Below are 15,048 nucleotides of genomic sequence, written 5' to 3'. Positions count from 1 at the left end.
GGGGGGGGGGGGGGGGGGGAGGTGAACTGCACCAGGGACACAGCAGCAGCTAGAAGGCGCTGTTGCCCGCATACATCCCACTGCCCCAGGCTCTTTTTATCCATTCTTGTTTGTTGCTACTCAATTCTGTGCTGGCTGTTGTATCCTAATTATGCCCATATGTCATCTGTTTAGGTACTGATCATGATCATCTAGTATGGGTCTTGGCATCCATTTAAAATCCCATGGAATTCAATAAGATTGTGATAAAAAACTGAAATGTTAGGCTCTGATCCTGCAACAATTCTGTCTACCCACATTAACTTCTGCTTAGGCACAGCAGCTAGTCACATGCAATAAGCTGAAGGATCTGGCCATAGTTTGTAAGTGCTTCAGGGCACAAACCAGATCTTCAGTCCTGTTTATAATGTTACTAAACAGTTGAACAGTTTGTCTGATAAAAAATAAAGAGAACATAGATATAAAATCATAATAAACTTTCTTTCTGAGAGTGTGTGATTGGACTGGAATCAGAGAAGAGAAACGAACACCTTTTCTTTTTAAGATTACTTCTTTTCTTTCTTATTTTCTGTGATAGAAAACATTCTTCTAAAATTGCTATAAATCTGCCATAATTTGGAACACTGAACCACAGTTTAGCTTTCTGTGTTGCTGGTATCCCGGAATGTAGAGATATATTTGTCAGCTTTATTACTGATGCATAGTCATTCCATCAAAACTTCAGTATTTGTTATAGATACTAGCTCCAGCTTATGTGCCCACTGTGCAGAAATCGTTAGAAAAAGTTAATACCTCAGTCTTTTTTTCATAAAATGTATTTATGAGCAGTGACAAGGGCAGCACCTTGACTGGGAGCACTGGGGGCTGCAGGTTAACCCATCAGGGGCTTCATGTGGTTCACAGGCTGCCATTTGGATAGTGCTGTTCTAAAGTATGTATTCCATTTCTTAACTCTTGCTCAATTCAATTTGCTTTAGAGACACAGATTATTAGTTAATCAATTTATGATTAACCTAACTTCTTTCTCACCTTCCTTAGGATATTCTTCTCTTTGGTCACTTTTTTTACAGTGTAGTCAATGGCATTTCTCCAGATTTATCTCAGTGTCACTGGCTGATAGCCTTCACCTTGACATGTTTCAAATCTGTACATGCTTTTCTTTCTGCATGCTCAGGAAAAGATTTTATACCACTCTGGAGTATAAGGCACAAACTTTCTTTTATACTTGTCTAAAAGATTTGTGGCTTTCCTGCCTCATGGATCCCGGATTATAAGACCCAGCATACTGAAATGTTTTCCTAAATTGGGGTCGAGGCCCATTGGTCTCTATGATAACCTCAAACATTTTTTTTAAATGTTATTTTCTCCATAATTTGTAAATGTTTTATAGAGTCCAGTAGCAGGGAGAGAATTCCTTCTAAGATTTTATAGGAATGTATAAAAATAGAAAAGTTAAAATTAACTGTTATAGTCTACGGTGCACCTACATGCCTGTAGGTTTTTTTATTGTAAACCCTTTTCCTACAGAATTTCAACAACGCTGGATCACTCAAAAATGGAGGCAATGGGTCCAGTTCTGCTACCACTTATATGCATGGTACTCTAAAATAACCTATGACATTATATAGGAGCAGTCAAATGTTTTGTTCTTTAAATTGTACTTTCTGTGGCCTCTCACTTTTACTTAAATGGTTTTATTTCTTAAAAACATACTGTTCTCTTTTGTCCCTTTCTCCACTAGCTGGCCTCCACTACAAACTTAGATTTGCTTCATTAAATCCTTTAAAAATAAAACCAACTACTTGATGTATGCCATCCAAGGTAAACTGTAGCTCTTTTGAATGTGTGAAAGTCATCACTGCTCTACTTCATGCTTATGAGGCTGAACATCAGAGTTTGCTAGTGTGGAGGTTTTTTGTTATTGGAGTTCAAATCTCTGCCAAGCAGTTGGCTGCACTTCTTTTGTTAACTTTCTTCAAAGCGTTTGATAAAGCTTATCTTCAATTAGAGTTGCTATGTGCTATAAAGCAATAACATTCAATCTATTGTCAATTGTTAGGCACAAAAAAGGAACTTTTCTAGCCTCTATGTTTTAGTTCATTTCTGAAGCTTTGTAATTCAATTATATCTCCTTTTTTATTTTTATTCCGAGCCATGTGCTATAAATTTTTAAGTTATTTGCATTTTTTTCCATCTGGGATGTCTAGGAAATATATATATAAAATAAAATGTGTGTGTGCAAGTGTATACATATGTGTGGGTGTATATATATGTGTGTGTGTATATATATACATGCACATTTAATTTTTCCTTATTCCAGTAGCTGAATATTCACTTTCACTCCATCAAAACCCAGTTGCTCTATATGGAGGGCCTAGAGGGAAGTTATGGAACGTAACTAAAGGAGGGCAGGGTCCAGTCCCAGTAACTCTATGCTATTCAAAGACCCCAACACAAGGGGGATCCTCAGCTAACTACTCTGCCCATGTATAAGCCGACTTTGCACCAGTGCAACAGCATGAGACAGATTTTTTGGGGCTAGAATCTGCACAATATAATCTAAATATCTGAAATAGGTACTGAAATACTTTATTGATGAATGTGGTATAAATACCAGCATAGACCAGAATATGATTAAGGTTACAGAGTTAAGTACAAAAAGCCCCAAAAAGTAAAAATATGCAAAATATGTTTTTGAGTGTTTTAACACAAACTCACCTACCTTACACAAATTGCTGCTTTTTTTACAGATGAACTCTGAAAAAAGTAATGGACTGCATAACTATTAATGACTAACTGAATATGCAATGTGAGCAAATTCTTAGTATTCTGAGAATCACAATTTTTAACATTTCCAACCCCACAAGTCTAACTGGCTCTACTGACTGCAGTGCAGGGGTGGATCTGGGGTGGTGTGCAGTGGCATAGATGTTGTCCATACAGCCCAGGTGTAGGGTGGGGCAACTGGATCAACTGCCTGGGATGCTGACTGGTAAGGGGAATGGAAAAGAACAGCTTTTGCTGCTTCAACACAATTTTGATTGAGATTGTGCCACCCCCAGGTGAGGCATCAGCCCCAGGTGCCTAGCCATGTTGTTATACGGCTGGCATGGGGTATGGGAACCTGTCTGCTGCCACTGCTGTCTCTGGCTTCATGAGCTCCTTGTGCGACCCAGCTGGAGTGGGGCAGAAGTGACTCTGGAGCCTCCCTCCCCCCAGATCAGCAGGGGACAGTGGCAGGCAGGGGACATGCCACTGAACATGATGGGAAAAGGAGAGAGAGGGGAAGATTCTTACCTATTTGAGGGACTTAAAATTAAGTCCCTGGTGCTGCCTCTGTGGGGCAGGCTGCTCAACCAATGGGTGGGAGAAAGGGTGGGAGTCAGGCTGCAGCCACCCTGCAACTCAGGTCGCTGCTTCTGCAACCCCTTTTATGAAATCCTGAATCCATCCAGGCCACAGTGAAACTTTACGCCAATGCGTTTTTTTTAGCTTTTTTGTTTTTTTTAAGAAAGGAATTATTAAACTGGTTGCAGCTCATCTTTGAAGGAGTCAGGGTCTCATTTCATTGAAATGATTGGTTTGAATTGGGATGGTTTGCTAGACCCACACTTTTGCTGCTGTCGGTGGGCTGGAAATAGTTTAGAGACTGTATGAACAGATTATATCTAGTTTACACTGGGAAGGATTTACCACATAACCTAAAAGGAAGAACAAACATTCAGGGCTAGATTCTGCATTGAACTAGAAAGCTGTTTGGTGCAGCTGATCAGACAAGTTGCAGTGGCAGCAATAAGCTAACTTTAGGCTCTCCTGATTCTCATGGCTGCTGAGGCCTTCAGGAGCCTCCTCCCTGTGCCACCCCTTTCCCCTTGTGAGCATGTTTATAAAGGACTGTGCCAGCTTGTGCAGGACTTAAAGGATGCTAATGCCATCCAGGGATCACCAAGGCACTGTATATTCCAGTTATACCCTCTCAGTTACTAGCCTGTCTCCCTGTACCAGTAACTCCAAGGGAATACACCAGCTCTTCGCCGGTATTGCATTTCTTCACACTGAATGTAGCCTGAACTCTGGTAATAGCTGCCTCTCATGTCCCCTTTGCACAAGGGACAATAATTCTCATTTTGAGGGTTTTTTTCTGTGTTATAATGAGCTTTCTATAGTTTTCATACAAATTGGGCCAACCACAAATTGAGAGAAAAAAATATCTCTGCCAACTACTGCCACTTAGCGGAAAATATGCTTTCCTCCCCCATTATTTTAAGGGTTCTGGAAAACTGATCATCATTTCAGAGGACATGGATTCTTCTGATACTGAAACACTGCATTTTTTAGGGTAAATGTGGGTCTGTTAAACTGCTAACAGTTTTTTTGTTTTGTTTTCCCTTCTTTAAAGTAGTAAGGGAAGACTTTTTCTCTCCTTAAATCCATTTTAATTTTGAAGTTTTCGAAAAGAGTTTTATAGTTAAAGAAGATATTCCAGCAGTGGAAAAAATGTTAAGAAATCCTGTAAGTATCTTCTAAATTGCTCAAATGGGCATTTTCATGGCCAAGAGTGGTGGTTTATTATAATATTATTGAATTGTGCACTGTAGAGATAGGGAAATGTATATTGACTACATGGGCAATATTTTAAAAAAGTGTTAAGGTGTCCAAAGATGCAGATAAACATCTCTTCAGATTTTCAGAGTACCTAGATCATTTGGCATCTTTAGATGTTTTAATACATTAACAGAAAAGGGTAGTTATCCGTGTCTGAAGTCAGGCAGGAGGCAGGTAGAGTGTGCCTTCTAGACAGTAAATCAGAAATGCATAAGCTTTCGTGAGCCTGAGCTTGCTTCATTAGATGCTATGATACATTAAAATGTTTAAATACATTAAAATAGTCTGTTTTTGAAAAACGTGATGGGTGATAAGATGCCAGTGATGCTCACAAACAAAACCTTGGTAAAGTTGTGTGCAGGAACTATGTAGGTTGCTGCCAGCTACTGTTCTTGATCTTAGTCTGTTTGCAGGGGAATATTTTTCCTAAAACACTAGCCATTTTTTTTAACCATATACCTGTACATATACTTAGCAAATTGTTCAGAAGTTGACAGTTTTTGTATTTTTTATTATTGTTGGTGGTTACTATAGGCACAGTTTTTATGTTTGGTTTCTGGTTTTGGGGTTTTTTAAAAATCCTACAGGTAGTGAAAGCACACCTAGATATGCTTCACAGTATTTTATTCTACTACATGAAATATGTATGTGACTAGGAAGTCTTCTTTTCAGTAGTTTTGTGCCCCAAGGAGAGCAGTTGAAACTTAGAACCTAATACTGGGTATATTATGAAAGGTTCTTTTGCTAAAACATTGCTTTGGGAAATATGCCAAACAAAACAGAAAAAGCCCCTAAATCAATACATGAAAGGTTGTACCATCATGAGAAAGGTTTCATGAATATATAACAATTTTAATAAAATGTTGATTTTATAACTGTTTAACTAGAGACAGGATACATTTTTCCTCCTTGGTGTCTTTGTTATAGTCAATTAAGAATGAGACTAACCTGGATAGAAGTAGTCACTATCTCATTACAGTTGGGGGAGGCAGCAAGTATGTTTTATCTCATGTGACCAGTATCTAATCTAAATTGTCTTTTGCTGGTGATTAGGAAGAATTAGTACTTTGGATTAGGAAGAGAAGAAGGTTTCAAGGAGAAGTGTGCAGTAAGTGAAGACTTGGGTGAAGGTTATATGGAAGCAGGGAGGAAGATTTAAGATTTTTGAAGATTGGTCAGTTAATGCAGATTCTGGACCATATTAAGGCCTGTGGAAAAATCTGATGGATTCCATGGAAGTCTGATCCATGTTATAGGAAAGAGGGTCAAATTAACTTTTAATTTCAAGGTAGTTTCAATTAAATGACGTGAGTTGGTAGATTATATTTTTGCAATAGATACAAAGAATGAGTTTATGTTGGAAGAAGGTTTTGGTGATGCCTACTGATATCATCCACTAAAAGCTGTATATTCCATTGGGCTCTAGATGCAGTAATGTGCAAGAAATGCATTAGGAGAGTCAATTTCTAGTAATTTTTATGATATATAACCATTAGGGGACAAATGAAGAAGGTTTAACCCTGTAAAAGCCCAACTGATCCCAATGACAGGTTGTGAGAAGAAACCAAAAGGAAGCACTACATTTTAATTTGCAATATGTTGATAAAAATGAATCAGTTGTTTAATTTGTGAAAAAAAATCAAGTTTGAAACGAGTTTATGGCTATAAAGATTTGACAACTCTGTCTGACAACCATGTGAGGGTATTAGACATTTAGAGAAAGGGTTAAATTATGCCACATAGTTGGAACTAATTTGATCTTCCCCTCCGGGGCCCCAGGTTTATGAATCCCAGCGAAAGTAATAAGATGTTGAATTTTTCATGGAGTTGAATTTTATCTTGACCTACACCCTGTTCATAAACAGGATGAATTTAAGGCCAAATGCTGTACTGATGGGCATGCCATATGTTAATAGTCCTTGGAAAATACGCTGCATTTTTTCAAGAGACTGGTTCTGCTTCCTCTGAGACTGATCACTATAGAGCAGGCCTCTGATTCAGTTATTGGTAAGAAAGGTACACAGTGCTGGAGGTGTTATGTATCAGTGGAAGAGGAAACATTTATTCTCATCCTCTGTTGCTTACCTAGTATAGGATGCTTGTAGTGCTGCTTCCATCCATTTTGAAAGCATGCAAAGTCATCATCTAGAGATGTGCTTTATAAAACACTAGTAATCTGGAATCTGAAAAAAAGTTGTGAGAGAAAAAATTACTAAATATAGAATTTTGGCACTTTACAAATAATACTAAATCAAGCCTCATAATACATCTGAGAGATAGGTAAAACTTAATTTTTTTATACAAAGTAAATTAATGGGGAAACAAATAGGGGGTGTTTGTAGAACAGAATTGATTTCTGATCTCTTTGTTGGAGTTTACCTTGACTGGCTTTTAAGGGTACTTTTAAAAACACTTTTAGCTAGCATCCTAACAAACTTATTGTGAAATATTAGCACATACATGGACTTTTACAGGGAATTTAGGCTACTAAAACAGTATAGTTCTTATCAAAGTCTATGCTGCCTTATTTACAAAATACATATTAGGTAACAACTAAAGTTAGCTTGTCAAGGGATGCAATGAAGTAATTTTCACCTGTTGTTCTGCTGTCTGATTTGTGTCTATGAACCTAAACTATGTGACTTCTAACCGTCTCTTGACAACTTGGAGATGAATGCACTGCAAGTGATTTGGCAGAGTTTAAAGAGAACCATAATATGTACAAAGAGGTGACAAGAAGTATGGTAAAGGAACAGAAGCAGCTGCTAACACCTACCAGCCACATGATTTTCAATCCGAATCAAGGCAAAACTCTAGTCAAGGCAAAACCTGCATGCCCCTCCCCCCTCCCAGATCCAGGACATTCAGGTAGTAGATTGCAGCTCTGCTCTGCTCCGGACCACACTGTCACCAGTATAAGATCCCAGCTCTAGCCCTGGACCTGCTCCCTACCCTGCCAGCACTACTGGGGCCAGTCTCCATGGAAACACTGGCCCCATGCTGTCACGGCACTGCCACTACTGGGATCTCCATGGAAACTGGCTACAGTGACGTGCGAAGGGGCTGTTGGAAAATGGATTCTGCCACAGGCCCAATCTGGGCCATGGGCCAGACTCTGCTTGCCCTGCTCTAAACCATGAACATCAAAATGCCAGTATAGCATAGAAAAACAGCTCCTTCCATTTTTTGAACACTCATACAAATAGCCAATGATGATAATGAGATGATAATGTATTGTTGTACTTTTACAGAACATGTGCAGTCTCTTAGAGGAGATAATGACACATGCACCTACCATTTCAATTATGATGAGGAGCTAATGTGGAGAAATACATAAAAGTAAACTTTGTTTGCTATCTTCTATAATGTAATTCCACCAAAGAAGTTTCCTGCTACAATAAAGCTTTTGAAAGAATGACTTTCATGATCAGCAATCTTTAGACTCTGAGTGAATAATGAAACACAACACTCACTTTTTATTCACTTTCGTGTGCAATTGAAGGTGTTGGTGACTATCTTCAAAGCCCTGAACAGTCTGAGACCTTACTTCCTTTACCTTATATCCCACTGTACCATGTAAAATGGATTATGATGCTTCTGTTTCCAATTCCTAGGGTAAAACAGTTGAGGATGACAACAATGCTTCTTCAGCCAGAGTCCAGCTTTTGGAATTTGCTTCCCTTGCCAAATTCCAAGTTGGCAATCTTCTGGGAACGGCAGTTGCCAGTTTCTGAAGTGACGTAAATCATTATCACTTGGAATCTGGCTCATATACATTGCAAAGCATTTAGAAGCCTATTTACATGTTGATCTATGTTTAGTCAGTGGCTTGCTAATTGTTATTTAGGCTTGGTAGTGGTTTGTTAAAGCATTTAAGTCCCAATGCTATAAAGTGTGAAGCACTTAAGGTTAGTGAGAGTTGAGGGCATTCAACCAGTGTTGCAGATGAGATCCTTTATAAACAAAGAAAACTGTATAAGTCATTGACTTTTGACATTGACTCAGCAGAAAGAGGTTTTATAAAATGTCAGGGGCCTTTATACATACAAGTGCCTTTATACGTAATTGGCAGGCAAGGTTCTTTGGGTAAATGTGATATCTTTTATTAGACCAACTAGTTGGAAAAATTGTTCTTTGCAAGCTATCAGGCACAAACACCCTTCCATTTATATGTAATTTATATTCATATAAATTCTAAATTTATATGTATTATGTAAATTCTAAATTTATAGGCAATTTTTTCTCTTATTTTATGCATAATCCAGCAGATCTGCCAATCGCATTGTCTTTTCAGAATGTACATAATCCCAAATGAGAAATTTTCCATTAGCTATATGACCACAATGAAATCAAGCAGCTCTCAGAACCAGATAGCAATACAACATACAATATGATGCAAAAATACTTACTATATTGAGAGATTGGAATGGGAGCAAGGCATTAGGAGCTTTTTGTAGGTTTGAAAATTTTGACATTTCTGTTAGGTACTTTAGGGTTAATGATGGGTACCAAACAGACTTTCTGATGATAACTGGCATCTATCCATACATCTATCTGGTAGTGCACATGCAACAACACAACCTTCTGTATTCTGCTTCACCAATCAATTCAATTGTCTCTCCCCCTTTTCACCTCTAAAGTGTCTTCTCATTACACAGGTACAAATATATGTACATATGATCCAGTTAACTAGATTTTACAGAGCTATCCTCCAATTCAAATATCACCCTACCTCCTAGTATCCTGTCTCAGGACATTTTCAAAATATATAAAAAAAAATTAAATATATTACTGTTTTTAATAAAAAGGATTACAGATAATGGTAGAGGAAATATCAATGCCAATGCAAATTATCTGTCAGTAAACAAAAGCAGAAGTCAGTGAAGACAAGTAAAATTTATTTACCAAAAAATAGATGGGCAGAATTGTAGTAAGAAAAGCAAATACAAGAAGGTGAAACAAGAATCAGGGCACCCTGCCAGTTATAAATATAACAGCAGAGAGGCACAAAAAGACAGCTTATCAAAATCATTGTCCCTTATTGTGGAAACAGGTCTCTATTAAAGTTAGCAGTGGCCCGTGTGAAATCTTTCATCAGTCAACGAATTCTGTGGCTAGAAGGGGACTATTACGATAATCTAGTCAGTTATATATCTTGGATCATCTAGGGCATAGAATTTCATGCCGTAATTTTTATATGGGCAGTTACACTTACTGTTATAAATAAACCTTATTTCCAGCTTGCATTCTAGAGTCAGTGTTGACTTGGCTGGAAGTCAGTGGCACTTGGACAATATAATGACTGCATTAGTAAAAGCACCGTTATTTCTCTGAGATTGATTGTCTTGTATTTCTATTTAGAGACCTCTTTTATTCTCCCCATATTAAAGTACTGTAGTACATTGTCAAGCTTTTAATCTTGGAAAATCTTCTCTGAATTAAAAAAAAGTTTTTATGTAATTATCTTCAGCCTACATATCCCTTTCCTCTGGCTCATTTAGTGCTTCAGAGTAAATGCTGCCTCGGCTTGTTCTTACTGCCTTAGAATTGCTGAAAACTATGACAACTATCAAGCTTTTAGAAATTACTTAGGATACTTAAAGTGAAATTGACTATAGTGCTCTCCCTTGGGAATACATGTAAAGATTATGCATGTAAAACCAAAGCCTTTTCCATTTTCTGCTATTTGATTTTACTACTTCTTTAATAATGTTTTGCATTTTTTATTATTTTTACATTATTTGAATAGCGCTTAATTTTTAGAATCTGCATGACTGTAACCTATCTGTAAGCTTGTGTGTGCATGTATGTGTGTGCGTGAGAGAGAGAGAGATCAATACAGTTTTATTTTAATATCTGTCTTTTTAAGTTTTAAGCAACTATGTTCTTTATTTTAATTGAACATTTTTTTTGTAGACCCTTGAAAGCCAACAATTGGAACACTTGTTGAAATGCTCTCTTGTATCTTCCATGGTTTCCACTGTTTTATGTTTAAACTGTTTTATGTCATGCTTCTGACTAACAGTTTACAAGCAGTCTTAAAATTCTACACAACACCTGATCCAGTTGTTTATTTTGCAGATAATTTGCTAGGTTCATGTCTAAATACAAGTAACTTCTGGCAAAACCACCAACCCACAACTTACTTCTTCATCCCTGTTTTCACTATACTATTTATTATGGGTGTGTGAGGGCCCCATTCAATTTGGATTCAACTCGAATCAGGGACAGTGATTTGATTTGTTGATTCAGATCACTGTCCCTGGTTTGATTCAGCCAAATCTGAACCTGAAGATTCGATGCTGATTCAGTGAATCAGTGATTCGGACACAGACACAGCTTTAAATGTTTTTTCTATATACCTCAAAGTACCAGCACAGCTCATGAAGGCTGTGATGTTGAAGCAGATGGAGCGTCCCACAGAAGTGGGGGGGGGGCCCTCCATGTGCTCGGTGTGAACCCAGAAGTGGACTGTAAGTACTTCTGGTCCACTTCCAGGTCCACTGGGGAGCACGCAGGGGGGCTTCCCTGTGTCCCCTTGGCTTGGCAGTCAGCTGCAGGGGGACCCCAGGTGCCCTCTGAAACCCAGGAGGCACCAGTCACTGAGCTGGGTAGGCCGGGGGGGGGAGGGGGGAGGTTGCATGCTCCCCGGAGAACCTGGAAGTGGACTGGAAGTTCTTTTGGGTCACTTCTGGGTCTGCTGCTGAGTGCACTGGGGAGCCTCCCCACGCTCCTGTGGAACTCTCCATGCGCCCCACCATCATAACATTCACTAGCCATACCTAGAGGTATGTAGAGAAAACATTTAATGCTGTGTCTATGTCTGAATTGCTGAGTCTTTCCAAATCTCTCCGAATCAATTCAGAGGGTTCCAGTTCGAGTCAGAGAGATTAAAGGATCCTCTGATTTGATTCAGATTCAGAGATTCAGCCACTGAATCAGGCCAAATCTCTGCCGAATCAAATCAGAGACTAAAGCTTCACACAGCTCTACTATTTATCTCAAATTTTCCCCTGTTCTGAAACCACTCTTAATGCAACATTGTTAAAAATGATCATCTTTGTCTGCCTCCCTTAGCTTATCATGTAACATCTCATTTTCATGTTTGTCTTGCAGGTTTTCAGCATATTATCATCATCATTATCCTAAATCCTTCCATCCGCTGTCTCAGCCCACGTTGATTCAGGATACTTAGGTTTCATAGTTTCTAGATTCTCAGGGTTTAAAACTAATACTTAGGGGACTTTGGTATAGGCAGTCTTTAGTATATTCATGGAGAGGAAATTTCTGAAGATCATTCATGTATCAATTTAGATAATGGAATTTTCAGGATTGTCAGCCAACTGTATACTTAACTAGATAGCAATAGATACAGAGTACTGTTACTGACTGGTTTATAATATGTGAATTGTGCATGCAATGAAACTGGTGTACACGTGTTAGTACTATGGTGATTTTCTATTCTTTTTCCTTCAGCATTTGTTTTTTCATTCCTGTGCTGCATCTTCTCTAACAGTATAATACTCTTTGTGTTTTTGTGAGTGTGGAGGGAGCTGTCATCATTGGGTCCTGTCTGGTTAGACATATATGTGTTTGTAATCTTCCAAAGGGTTAGATGATATCCAGTCTTGAGCTGAAGTTTTGCTTTTGATTGTTCAGTGGTTGCTCCTTAATATATTAAGGGCTGAAGGAATTACCCTCAACAGATAAAACTAGGGAATTTACTTGAAGGAGAAATTGCATTTAGGATTCAAGGCGAAAGTCTTCTTTGTAGGACAAAAGGTAAGTTCTGTGCCTACATGTGAGCCTTCTGTGATTGCAAAAAGTCACCTGCAAGAGACGCCAGAATTTGCTCCAGCTAGTCTTAGGGTATCTTTTCTATCTGTATTTGTATTAATCTAATGTGTTGGCAGCCGAACAAAATTGTATTTAAGCATTCCAAAGAGAATGAATGAGGTGTCTGTCCGCTTCTGTTATAGATGTTCTATCACATGCTTTAAAATAGGATACTGTGCCTTTTCAAAGATACACCTTTAACATACTGCCATCATGACTGGATTTAGAGATGAAAGATGGGGAATTCAGAGAAGAAAAGTTTTCTGTAAATCAGATGACAAAATGCTACAGCATGAGAAAAAAAGGATTTTAGCCCTGGGGGTAATGAGACATGTTTTTAATATTTAAAAAAAAAAGTAAAATCAATATGTTCTCTTAATGGCAATAAAATGTACAATCTCTCATAAAGGAAAATCCATCTTCTTTGTTAGGTTCTATAAAAAGGCCCCATATGTTAATGTAAAGCATCCATGTGATGTTCAGTAATGTTCTTCCTTCCATTTAATTTTAGTCTAAATTGTTTTGCCCAAGCAATAACCAAATAAAACTTGTTACATTCAAAGCATGTCACATGTGGGTTTGACTTCCTATATGGAAAGGTAATATTAAGTTGCAATTTCTTCTTCTGATATGAGTGTATGTGGGTGGAGGGTGGGCCTAATTTTAGGTCAGAATCATGGAAGTCAGATTTTTCTACTTATTATTTTTTAAAATTTATTCTATTAGTCTTAAAAATACCACAAAGTCTTACCTCTTCAGGATTGTGTATACACTTGTCATTGATTAAAAGCGGAGTACAATACACATCTAAATCAGCAATATTTTTTTCTTTCCTGCTACCGCACAACAGTCAGCTAGTTGTATAGTTCAACAGTCAGCTAGTCAGAATTAGTCTTTTTCTGTATGAAGTTAAACAAAATGTTATCGTTTGGTCAAAGTGTGTCTCAAATATTATTTGACAGCCATATAATGGTCTAAATTATTTTCTAATTTTTTTGTAATAATTTTCAGTTTATTTCCATATTACTTTTCATTTTCAGAAGTGCAACTTCCAGATGTAGTGGTGGTATTTTTTATTTTTCACTTAAGGTTTTTTCAGTGTATCCTTTCACAATCCTCTTCATTTTTTTGGTGAAAAAAGGGAAAAATTAAAAACAGAAATAGCAAATTATTCACTTTCAAAATAAGCTGGTTTGAAAAATTCTAAAAAGTCAGTGTTTTTTCCACAAATTTTTGTTTTTAAAGTTTTTTTTTTTTGAAAAATGGACATATCATGTTTCAGTGAAAACCCTTTTCATGGAAAAATCCTTGAAAAGCTGTAGTCAACACATATTTGAAATCAAACCCTGTATGCTTCTACTAAAGAAAAGTCACATTTCATCCTTGCCTCAGTTCTTCCCACATGCTCTGTCAAGAAAGTATGTCTAGAAACCCAACACTTTGGAGCTAATTTGTACCAAAGAAGGAGGAGAATTGCAAAGCCATGTGATACTGATGGAAACAGAATCTTTTTAATTTTTTTAATGGAGTAAGCACATCCACAGCTCAGGCATGTCCACTGATCTAAGCTACAGAAGTGTCATGTACAGTGGACATGTTTACATGTTCATTATGGCCTTTGCTACTGAGAATTAAGTTTAGTATCTCCAGTATGAAGTACTAGATAAAGGCAAAGTAGCTGTGCTAATGTGCAGTAGCAAAGGTGAACTTTTTTGTGATGTTTAATGTGCAGTAGATTAAGGTATCTCATGTAGACATGCCCAGTGATTTATAATTTTTCAGAGAAATGGGTCCGCAGTCATTTACCAGAATAGATGCTCAATATCTTAACCTCCACCAGAAAAGCTATTAATGAACCTGGAGCATTTTGGCTCATAATGGGTGCATTTACATATGTGCTTTGCTGCAGAGCTGACTGATTAGCTCTTTAGTAAAGCACCATTGTCTACACATGTGCCTGTATTAGGGTGCAGTAAACTAATTAATTCTGCTGTAGGATAGTATTGTCCAGGACAAGTACTATCATACAGCAGAATAATTATTAGGTCTGTGTGAACTGGCTAGTATTTGCTTTGGATTCAGCCAGTTTGGGGGACAGTGATTCGATTCAGTGATTCAAATCACTGTCCCGAATTGATTTGGCTGAATCTGATTCAGAGATTCAGCTGCTGCTGAATCAGCCAAATCTCCAAATCGCACAGGCCCCATCCCCCACCCACTCCCAATGGCTGCCTCACCTGCTCCAGCTCCCAGCTTTTTTGAAAAAAAAAACTCCCACTCACTGGCTGCTGCCTTGTAGGGGGGTTATCCCCACTGCCCCACGTGGGGCTCTGCACAAGCCCCCCAGAAGCCCCAAGACCACTGCAGGAGCTGGTGAGTTCAGGGTTTTTTGTTTTTTTGTTTTTCTTAAAGGGCTGGGAGCTGCGGCGGGTGGGACAGCCATGGGGGGCTGGGAAAGCACAGGGGTAGGGGGCTCATGACAGAATCCCCCATGTAGCATGGAGCAGTGGGGGGAAGTGAGGATTGCACCCCTGCTGGGCAGCAGCTGTTGAGTGGGGGCTTTTTTTAAAAGGGCCAGGAGCAGGGGCAGGTGGGGCAGCCATGGAG

The sequence above is a fragment of the Gavialis gangeticus genome, unplaced genomic scaffold (genome assembly GCF_001723915.1).
Source record: "Gavialis gangeticus isolate Ggan-Ray unplaced genomic scaffold, GavGan_comp1, whole genome shotgun sequence".
Lineage (NCBI taxonomy): Eukaryota > Metazoa > Chordata > Crocodylia > Gavialidae > Gavialis > Gavialis gangeticus.
This window is presented reverse-complemented; position numbering follows the sequence as displayed.